The sequence below is a fragment of the Ambystoma mexicanum genome, chromosome 10 (genome assembly GCF_040938575.1).
Source record: "Ambystoma mexicanum isolate Mex_15411 chromosome 10, UKY_AmexF1_1, whole genome shotgun sequence".
In the NCBI taxonomy this organism is placed as follows: Eukaryota; Metazoa; Chordata; class Amphibia; order Caudata; family Ambystomatidae; genus Ambystoma; species Ambystoma mexicanum.
In genome coordinates, this window is record NC_090932.1 from 528,461,105 (window position 1) to 528,471,735 (window position 10,631).

The 10,631-nt window shown below is 42.0% G+C and overlaps 1 protein-coding gene across 2 annotated transcripts in view; it reads right to left on the reverse strand.

Annotated features, from left to right (window-relative positions):
- The window catches only part of RNF168 (ring finger protein 168), a 246,835-nt gene extending 236,702 nt beyond the window's left edge, over positions 1–10,133 (reverse strand). Inside the window, exon 1 of one of the 2 annotated variants that reach the window (XM_069618095.1) lies at positions 9,801–10,133. The gene's annotated coding sequence lies outside the window, so the exon portion shown is untranslated. The remainder of the gene's footprint in view (positions 1–9,800) is intronic. The other variant, XM_069618094.1, reaches the window with a different exon arrangement.
- Positions 10,134–10,631: the final 498 nt, after the last annotated feature.

Below are 10,631 nucleotides of genomic sequence, written 5' to 3' on the forward strand. Positions count from 1 at the left end.
GTTTCTTACAAGGAAACCGGGTGGGACCTAGAAGTGCTCAGTGGAGTATGAGGGGTCCCTGCTGTGGCGAAGACTGTCAAGGTTCAGGTGTGTGAAGGGGCCAGGAGAGCATAGGGAGTAAGGCAGGTTTGTCCAACCTTTTTGAATGCGAGGCCGAAGCATTCACAATTCGTCACCAAGTGGGCCGGCGAGCCAAATTCAAGGACCTCAACGAAAGCAGTATCACATTAGAAAGCAATATTGTGTGACCTTTGACACAATAGCATCACAGGCAGTAATGTGCCATCCAGTCCCAAAGAGATCTTTGGGTGTCGGGGGGGAAATGAGTATCTAAAGGGGCCCCGCCATCATAAATGATGAAAGGTCAGTGGCTTGTGATTTCTTTCAGTGTAGGTGTTAATATTTTCCTGAAATAGTGGGAGCGACAGAGCGTAGCGAGGTAGCTTTAAGTATCTAGTGAGGGTTTGCGGGGTCCCCCAGAATTTTTTTTTTTTTTTAAATATGGGGTTGCATTTTACACTAGAAAAACGGACTAAAAAGCCATATAGTTTACAATGGGTTCTAAAGGGTAACATGAACATTCCATATCACCAACAGCACACAAGAACATTGTACAACAACTAATTTAAATGACCAATGTGTCCACAGTGTAAGCCAGCATGGTCCCTGACGCAACACATTTTCATGCTGGCTGTGCCCAATGTATGCCGCATTGTCCTGTAAAGCACGATTGATACTGCCTGTTCAGTTAGCCCAATATATATGCCAGCATATCTCTGTAATCATTCATTGCAGGCTGCCGACGCGAGGTAAGGAGGCCCATCCGGGCATGCCGCCGATTTCCGGGCGCCAACTGGGCCCCCAGGCCCTCCGAGCGTCCCTCTCCCACCCCGCACCCTCTTCCTGCTTCCCGCTCCCCTCCCGCCTCCCAACCCGCCCACCGCCGCTCTCATTGGGCCGTGAGCCCTTCATCACTGGTCCCCCCAGGGCAGCCCTCTGCCCGGCAGCCCCAGCGGCTAAGGGCCCCAAGGCCAAGGGCGGCTCCAGGAAGTGTCAGCAGGTGTCCGCAGGGGAAGCCAAGGAAGCCACCAGACACCGACAAAACTGTAAGTGCTGGCTTGGGTGGGGGGTAGAGCAATTACTCTACTCCGGAAAGCTCCTGCCACTCTCACTTACCTTTCAATAGCCTGCAGTCTAATGTTAACCAGCACCATTGCCCTAGAGAACCACACTGATGAACCACACTGATTAGACTGCGCCACTTCTAGGCAGTAATGTGATTGTTAGCATATGCCGCACTTAGATGACATCTCTAATAGCCTCTCTGTGAAAAATAGAATATAGAAGTGTGCCCAATAGCCTCTCTGTGAAAAATAGAATATAGAAGTGTGCCCAATAGCCTCTCTGTGAAAAGTAGAATATAGAAGTGTGCCCAATAGCATCTCTGTGAAAAGTTGAATTTAGAAGTACATTTAGAAAGTTGCATTTAGATGTGTGCCCAATAGCCTCTCTGTGAAAAATAGAATATAGAAGTGTGCCCAATAGCCTCTCTGTGAAAAGTAGAATATAGAAGTGTGCCCAATAGCCTCTCTGTGAAAAGTAGAATATAGAAGTGTGCCCAATAGCATCTCTGTGAAAAGTTGAATTTAGAAGTACATTTAGAAAGTTGCATTTAGATGTGTGCCCAATAGCCTCTCTGTGAAAAATAGAATATAGAAGTGTGCCCAATAGCCTCTCTGTGAAAAATAGAATATAGAAGTGTGCCCAATAGCCTCTCTGTGAAAAGTAGAATATAGAAGTGTGCCCAATAGCATCTCTGTGAAAAGTTGAATTTAGAAGTACATTTAGAAAGTTGCATTTAGATGTGTGCCCAATAGCCTCTCTGTGAAAAATAGAATATAGAAGTGTGCCCAATAGCCTCTCTGTGAAAAATAGAATATAGAAGTGTGCCCAATAGCCTCTCTGTGAAAAGTAGAATATAGAAGTGTGCCCAATAGCATCTCTGTGAAAAGTTGAATTTAGAAGTACATTTAGAAAGTTGCATTTAGATGTGTGCCCAATAGCCTCTCTGTGAAAAATAGAATATAGAAGTGTGCCCAATAGCCTCTCTGTGAAAAATAGAATATAGAAGTGTGCCCAATAGCCTCTCTGTGAAAAGTAGAATATAGAAGTGTGCCCAATAGCATCTCTGTGAAAAGTTGAATTTAGAAGTACATTTAGAAAGTTGCATTTAGATGTGTGCCCAATAGCCTCTCTGTGAAAAATAGAATATAGAAGTGTGCCCAATAGCCTCTCTGTGAAAAATAGAATATAGAAGTGTGCCCAATAGCCTCTCTGTGAAAAGTAGAATATAGAAGTGTGCCCAATAGCATCTCTGTGAAAAGTTGAATTTAGAAGTACATTTAGAAAGTTGCATTTAGATGTGTGCCCAATAGCCTCTCTGTGAAAAATAGAATATAGAAGTGTGCCCAATAGCCTCTCTGTGAAAAGTAGAATATAGAAGTGTGCCCAATAGCCTCTCTGTGAAAAGTAGAATATAGAAGTGTGCCCAATAGCATCTCTGTGAAAAGTTGAATTTAGAAGTACATTTAGAAAGTTGCATTTAGATGTGTGCCCAATAGCCTCTCTGTGAAAAATAGAATATAGAAGTGTGCCCAATAGCCTCTCTGTGAAAAATAGAATATAGAAGTGTGCCCAATAGCCTCTCTGTGAAAAGTTGAATATAGAAGTGTGCCCAATAGCATCTCTGTGAAAAGTTGAATTTAGAAGTACATTTAGAAAGTTGCATTTAGATGTGTGCCCAATAGCCTCTCTGTGAAAAATAGAATATAGAAGTGTGCCCAATAGCCTCTCTGTGAAAAATAGAATATAGAAGTGTGCCCAATAGCCTCTCTGTGAAAAGTAGAATATAGAAGTGTGCCCAATAGCATCTCTGTGAAAAGTTGAATTTAGAAGTACATTTAGAAAGTTGCATTTAGATGTGTGCCCAATAGCCTCTCTGTGAAAAATAGAATATAGAAGTGTGCCCAATAGCCTCTCTGTGAAAAATAGAATATAGAAGTGTGCCCAATAGCCTCTCTGTGAAAAGTAGAATATAGAAGTGTGCCCAATAGCATCTCTGTGAAAAGTTGAATTTAGAAGTACATTTAGAAAGTTGCATTTAGATGTGTGCCCAATAGCCTCTCTGTGAAAAATAGAATATAGAAGTGTGCCCAATAGCCTCTCTGTGAAAAATAGAATATAGAAGTGTGCCCAATAGCCTCTCTGTGAAAAGTAGAATATAGAAGTGTGCCCAATAGCATCTCTGTGAAAAGTTGAATTTAGAAGTACATTTAGAAAGTTGCATTTAGATGTGTGCCCAATAGCCTCTCTGTGAAAAATAGAATATAGAAGTGTGCCCAATAGCCTCTCTGTGAAAAATAGAATATAGAAGTGTGCCCAATAGCCTCTCTGTGAAAAGTAGAATATAGAAGTGTGCCCAATAGCATCTCTGTGAAAAGTTGAATTTAGAAGTACATTTAGAAAGTTGCATTTAGATGTGTGCCCAATAGCCTCTCTGTGAAAAATAGAATATAGAAGTGTGCCCAATAGCCTCTCTGTGAAAAATAGAATATAGAAGTGTGCCCAATAGCCTCTCTGTGAAAAGTAGAATATAGAAGTGTGCCCAATAGCATCTCTGTGAAAAGTTGAATTTAGAAGTACATTTAGAAAGTTGCATTTAGATGTGTGCCCAATAGCCTCTCTGTGAAAAATAGAATATAGAAGTGTGCCCAATAGCCTCTCTGTGAAAAATAGAATATAGAAGTGTGCCCAATAGCCTCTCTGTGAAAAGTTGAATATAGAAGTGTGCCCAATAGCATCTCTGTGAAAAGTTGAATTTAGAAGTACATTTAGAAAGTTGCATTTAGATGTGTGCCCAATAGCCTCTCTGTGAAAAATAGAATATAGAAGTGTGCCCAATAGCCTCTCTGTGAAAAGTAGAATATAGAAGTGTGCCCAATAGCCTCTCTGTGAAAAGTAGAATATAGAAGTGTGCCCAATAGCATCTCTGTGAAAAGTTGAATTTAGAAGTACATTTAGAAAGTTGCATTTAGATGTGTGCCCAATAGCCTCTCTGTGAAAAATAGAATATAGAAGTGTGCCCAATAGCCTCTCTGTGAAAAATAGAATATAGAAGTGTGCCCAATAGCCTCTCTGTGAAAAGTAGAATATAGAAGTGTGCCCAATAGCATCTCTGTGAAAAGTTGAATTTAGAAGTACATTTAGAAAGTTGCATTTAGATGTGTGCCCAATAGCCTCTCTGTGAAAAATAGAATATAGAAGTGTGCCCAATAGCCTCTCTGTGAAAAATAGAATATAGAAGTGTGCCCAATAGCCTCTCTGTGAAAAGTAGAATATAGAAGTGTGCCCAATAGCATCTCTGTGAAAAGTTGAATTTAGAAGTACATTTAGAAAGTTGCATTTAGATGTGTGCCCAATAGCCTCTCTGTGAAAAATAGAATATAGAAGTGTGCCCAATAGCCTCTCTGTGAAAAATAGAATATAGAAGTGTGCCCAATAGCCTCTCTGTGAAAAGTAGAATATAGAAGTGTGCCCAATAGCATCTCTGTGAAAAGTTGAATTTAGAAGTACATTTAGAAAGTTGCATTTAGATGTGTGCCCAATAGCCTCTCTGTGAAAAATAGAATATAGAAGTGTACCCAATAGCCTCTCTGTGAAAAATAGAATATAGAAGTGTGCCCAATAGCCTCTCTGTGAAAAGTAGAATATAGAAGTGTGCCCAATAGCATCTCTGTGAAAAGTTGAATTTAGAAGTACATTTAGAAAGTTGCATTTAGATGTGTGCCCAATAGCCTCTCTGTGAAAAATAGAATATAGAAGTGTGCCCAATAGCCTCTCTGTGAAAAATAGAATATAGAAGTGTGCCCAATAGCCTCTCTGTGAAAAGTTGAATATAGAAGTGTGCCCAATAGCATCTCTGTGAAAAGTTGAATTTAGAAGTACATTTAGAAAGTTGCATTTAGATGTGTGCCCAATAGCCTCTCTGTGAAAAATAGAATATAGAAGTGTGCCCAATAGCCTCTCTGTGAAAAGTAGAATATAGAAGTGTGCCCAATAGCCTCTCTGTGAAAAGTAGAATATAGAAGTGTGCCCAATAGCATCTCTGTGAAAAGTTGAATTTAGAAGTACATTTAGAAAGTTGCATTTAGATGTGTGCCCAATAGCCTCTCTGTGAAAAATAGAATATAGAAGTGTGCCCAATAGCCTCTCTGTGAAAAGTAGAATATAGAAGTGTGCCCAATAGCATCTCTGTGAAAAGTTGAATATAGAAGTGTGCCCAATAGCATCTCTGTGAAAAGTTGAATTTAGAAAGTTGCATTTAGATGTGTGCCCAATAGCCTCTCTGTGAAAAATAGAATATAGAAGTGTGCCCAATAGCCTCTCTGTGAAAAATAGAATATAGAAGTGTGCCCAATAGCCTCTCTGTGAAAAGTAGAATATAGAAGTGTGCCCAATAGCATCTCTGTGAAAAGTTGAATTTAGAAGTACATTTAGAAAGTTGCATTTAGATGTGTGCCCAATAGCCTCTCTGTGAAAAATAGAATATAGAAGTGTGCCCAATAGCCTCTCTGTGAAAAATAGAATATAGAAGTGTGCCCAATAGCCTCTCTGTGAAAAGTAGAATATAGAAGTGTGCCCAATAGCATCTCTGTGAAAAGTTGAATTTAGAAGTACATTTAGAAAGTTGCATTTAGATGTGTGCCCAATAGCCTCTCTGTGAAAAATAGAATATAGAAGTGTGCCCAATAGCCTCTCTGTGAAAAATAGAATATAGAAGTGTGCCCAATACCCTCTCTGTGAAAAGTAGAATATAGAAGTGTGCCCAATAGCATCTCTGTGAAAAGTTGAATTTAGAAGTACATTTAGAAAGTTGCATTTAGATGTGTGCCCAATAGCCTCTCTGTGAAAAATAGAATATAGAAGTGTGCCCAATAGCCTCTCTGTGAAAAATAGAATATAGAAGTGTGCCCAATAGCCTCTCTGTGAAAAGTAGAATATAGAAGTGTGCCCAATAGCATCTCTGTGAAAAGTTGAATTTAGAAGTACATTTAGAAAGTTGCATTTAGAAGTGTACCCAATAGCTTCTCTGTGGAAAGTTGAATTTAGAAGTGTGCCCAATAGCCTCTCTGTGAAAAGTAGAATATAGAAGTGTGCCCAATAGCATCTCTGTGAAAAGTTGAATTTAGAAGTACATTTAGAAAGTTGCATTTAGAAGTGTACCCAATAGCTTCTTGTGGAAAGTTGAATTTAGAAGTATTCCCAATAGCCTATCTGTGAAAAGTGGAATTCAGAAGTGTGCCCAATAGCCTCTCTGTGAAAAGTTGAATTTAGAAGTGTGCCCAATAGCATCTCTGTGAAAAGTTGAATTTAGAAGTGTGCCCAATAGCATCTCTGTGAAAAGTTGAATTTAGAAGTACATTTAGAAAGTTGCATTTAGAAGTGTACCCAATAGCTTCTCTGTGGAAAGTTGAATTTAGAAGTATGCCCAATAGCCTATCTGTGAAAAGTGGAATTCAGAAGTGTGCCCAATAGCCTCTCTATGAAAGTAGAATATAGAAGTGTGCCCAATAGCCTCTCTGTGAAAAGTTGAATTTAGAAGTGTGCCCAATAGCCTCTCTGTGAAAAGTAGAATTTAGAAGTACATTTAGAACGTTGCATTTAGAAGTGTAGCCAATAGCTTCTCTGTGAAAAGTTGAATTTAGAAGTACATTTAGAAAGTTGAATTCAGAAGTGCACCCAATAGCTGTGAAATGTTGCATTTAGAATTGTGCTCAATAGCCTCTCTGTGAAAAGTTAAATTTAGAAATGTGCCCAATAGCCTCTCCCTGAAAGTTGATTTTAGAAATGTGCCCAATAGCCTCTCTATGAAGTTGAATTTAGAAGTGTCCCCAATAGCCTCCCTGTGAATTTGAAGTCTCTGAAAGGGCATGAAACCCATCATATCTCACCAACACGCTTACTCTCTCCTTACATCACCACTCAACTAGAACACAGAGATACTATGACACCATTCGGTATAACTGTTCTCATATCAACATTCGCCGCTCTCTCCACATCATTCTAAATAATCACTGCTGGCTACACACCCCCCAGCGAGGCGTTCTCCTCAGGCCTAACGCAGCCACATCCGATCTGGATTAATCCTGCCAGAACAAACACATACTCCTGACCTCTCAACCACCACACCTACCGCTAGAAAGCAGCTATTACATTGATACTGCACGAGCTGTACACATACCTGGTGCTCACATGCACCTTTTTGACTCTCTCTACTGATATGAACTTCGGTTCCCAAGGGCGTTCAACCTACCAGCGCCTTCAGACCATACCAATGGTATATAAGGCGCTATATAAATGCAAAACAACAATAACAATAACAATAACAATAATACACATTCATTGCGCATGCGCGTTTGCGTGTGTGCGTGTCATCATTGTTGGACAAGGGATGTGGGTCGTCCTTCAGTGAAATATATGGTAAAAATTGTGAGATCTATTCAACTGTGAAGGATGTTATACAATAAATTCTATTGTATAACATCCTTTACAATTGGCATGCACACACGTCAATCTTCACCGAACACCCACTGCCTCGGAACTGCTCCAGCACTTTCATGCTTGTCCATTTGAAATGCAGCCTGCTGCGAAAGGAACAAATACTGGACAGGTTAGCAACTTGCACTTAGAGAGTGAGTGACGACTCCAAGCCTGAGGAAATCATCAAGTGCAATGTGCTCGAGTGAAGTCGAGGAGGTGCCCCGGATGACTCGCTGTCACAGTTAGAACCAGACTTATTGACATTTACCACAGACCCTTACCACAGCAATGATAATCAATTATTTAGCTAACAGGCAACCCCTGAAGCATTTCATTCAACATTTCTGAAATGTTAAAAGGTATTTGTACCGCGCACCGTCACCAACGGAATTGGTCCCCAGGCGCTCTGGCGGATCTGAAAACGATATGGTGGGATGGGTTAGGAAATCGAAGAGGGAATAGGATAGTGAGAGGAGTGGTGTTCTGTTGGCAGCTTCAACTCGGTATACACCGGGTGCTGAGCTTTGGTCAGGTATTGAATCGATGTCAGTCCACGTGTGCTGTTGCTCCGGCTTATGTGTTGTTGCAGTGTTGTGAAGTGTGTGCGGCTTGCGGTGCGAGAGATGGTTGTGTGAGTTTTTGGGTGAGATAGGTATGCAGAGTTTGACGTTATATCGGTTAGTGGGTTACCTGACCTTTAGCATGCTAACATTCACAGTTTGCACGGAAAAAAAAAAAGAAAAAAAAAAAAGTCGCTACGTCACTATGGGCCAGAATCATGCAATTTTTGCGGGGAAAATCGGGACTTTTAAATTCAATCTGCGAGCAAACCCCTTCCGTCGATTAATGGAAATAGACTTTGCAGGACTTTTCGGGGACTTCGCGCAGGTCCGGCACACCTCTGTGAGCAGTGGAGCACGTCTCCTCGCAGAGTGTGTGACAGACCTGCGCAAAGAATTTAGTAGGGGGCAAGAACATGCATAATGAGAAAGAACAAGGCGTAACATGGGTGTGTCACGGGAACAGTAGCGCGAGGAAATCGCACGCCCAGCACAAGGAACCACGCGTATTCATGGATCTGACATCTCGTCAGGGAAATTTGCACACAAAGCTCCCGGGTACACTGCGACGTAAAGACAGGTGGAAGGCCCCAACGTGCATAGGAATCACAGCGCAAAGGTATGGTCCAATTGGGATTTTAGGGGTGTGTGCACGCAGTTGGGGTGCCCATCGGAGTTAAGGGTGCACATACACAGAGTAGCAGGGTGCAGCCGCAGTTTATGGGGGATTGCTCAAGGATTGAACAGAAATTGTTGACGGGGTGCCGTGAATAGTTACATGGGAACCTACGCAGTGTTGCCGGGGTGCTGGCTTGGTTGCGAGGGACCCCACGCAGGATTACTGTGGTGCATGAGTTTGCGGCAGAGGAGCCTGCAAATGTAGCCGTTTGTGGTTGGATTTGCTTTGCATGGGGGCGTTCCGGCGCAACTTGCACATAGGGTTACTAAGCGGGAAACATTCCATGAATACGCAGAGCACACGGACACGCAAGGGGACAGCATCCTTTGTGTTCTTTGGGCTTCTTTAACGCGAATGCAGATTTAGCTTTTTTAAATTGTTTAAAAAAACAATATTGTACATAGAGTGTCAAATTGTGCATGGTTGTAATTTCCCACACATCAGACAATCTTTCAAGTGTAATCTGCCCTCTAAGTGGACCCCACTGACAGCTGTTTGTGCTCTTTGAAGTTGCCTCATATTTGTTGGTTGCTGATAGGAACCTGTGGTGCTTTTTCAGAGATGGCGCTTCCATTAAGTCCTCTTTGACTGGAAGCTGTTGGGACACTGAGCAGACAAAGTACTCGCTAAGGATCATAACATCCCCATTATAATGAACAATGATCTTTCAACATGCCCATGAAGTGCTTGTTTGTTTTAAATGTGTGAGTGTTTGCCTTGAGCCGGCTGAGAATCAGATTGATGTTACACTTGTTAGTAGCTTTATTTTGGGGTATTTTAAGTGCTAGGGACTTTGAGCTCGCAGATGAGGTGCAATTAGTTCGAAGCAAACGATTTGAAACGCGAACTGCTTAAGCATCAGATAAATGCCACTGTAACAACAATCCAGAAGTAAAAAAAATAGCAACAGTCATGTAAGGGGTCAAATTAATTGTGGGACAAAGACCGCTTCATTCCCTTACCTGACAGACAGCGCCGAATCTCAGTGACAGCCTGCACCCGCCCCCGAGAAAGGGGCGGGTGGCGCCAAAATACAGACAGATTCGCCCAGATCGAGTGTCAAGCAACGTCAGATCGAGAAGGGGCATTAAAGGGGTTAGAGAGGTGGACACCGTATCCGTACGGGTGATTACTGAGACACCTGGCAGGGATGTGAAACAACGGTCGAGCCCGAGCTTCCCGCGGGATCCTGTTCTCCCGTGCTCTTGTCCCCGCCTCTTCCTCTCCCGCACCGCTCTTTCTGTCCTCTCGCCTCCTCTTCCGCCCAAAACAGGCAAGTAGTACTGGCTCTTCATTCTCGGATGCAGCACATGATATGATTGTGACAAGCCCGGGCATAGATCCGGTGTAAAGTCGATGAGCATTTTTCGACGTTACACCGGCAATCTGGTCCTCTCACATCTGATACTGATTGTCGGGCTGTTTTGACCTGCTTGCGGTGAAAAATTGCAAATTTTGCTGCGAGATTACGAAAATGTGTCAATCAATGAAAATCACGCCAGAAGGAGAGTTCGGGTTTAATCAGCATTTCATTATCAAAGGAGCTTAATTTCATGTAGGACGGATGAGAAAGCAGATTCTGGCATAACACATACGAGGGAGGGGATCACGCTAGCTAAAGACTCAAAATCTCAAATCTGATTCCATCACCAATGACAATCCCAATTAAGAAAGTTAACATTGCAATCCTCACAAAGCTGTGAAACCAGACCTTAGCACAACAAACATTGTATCAAGGGGAAAAAAAACATGCAGGGAAACCATGCACGAACTAGGCAGGATTAGAAAAAAAA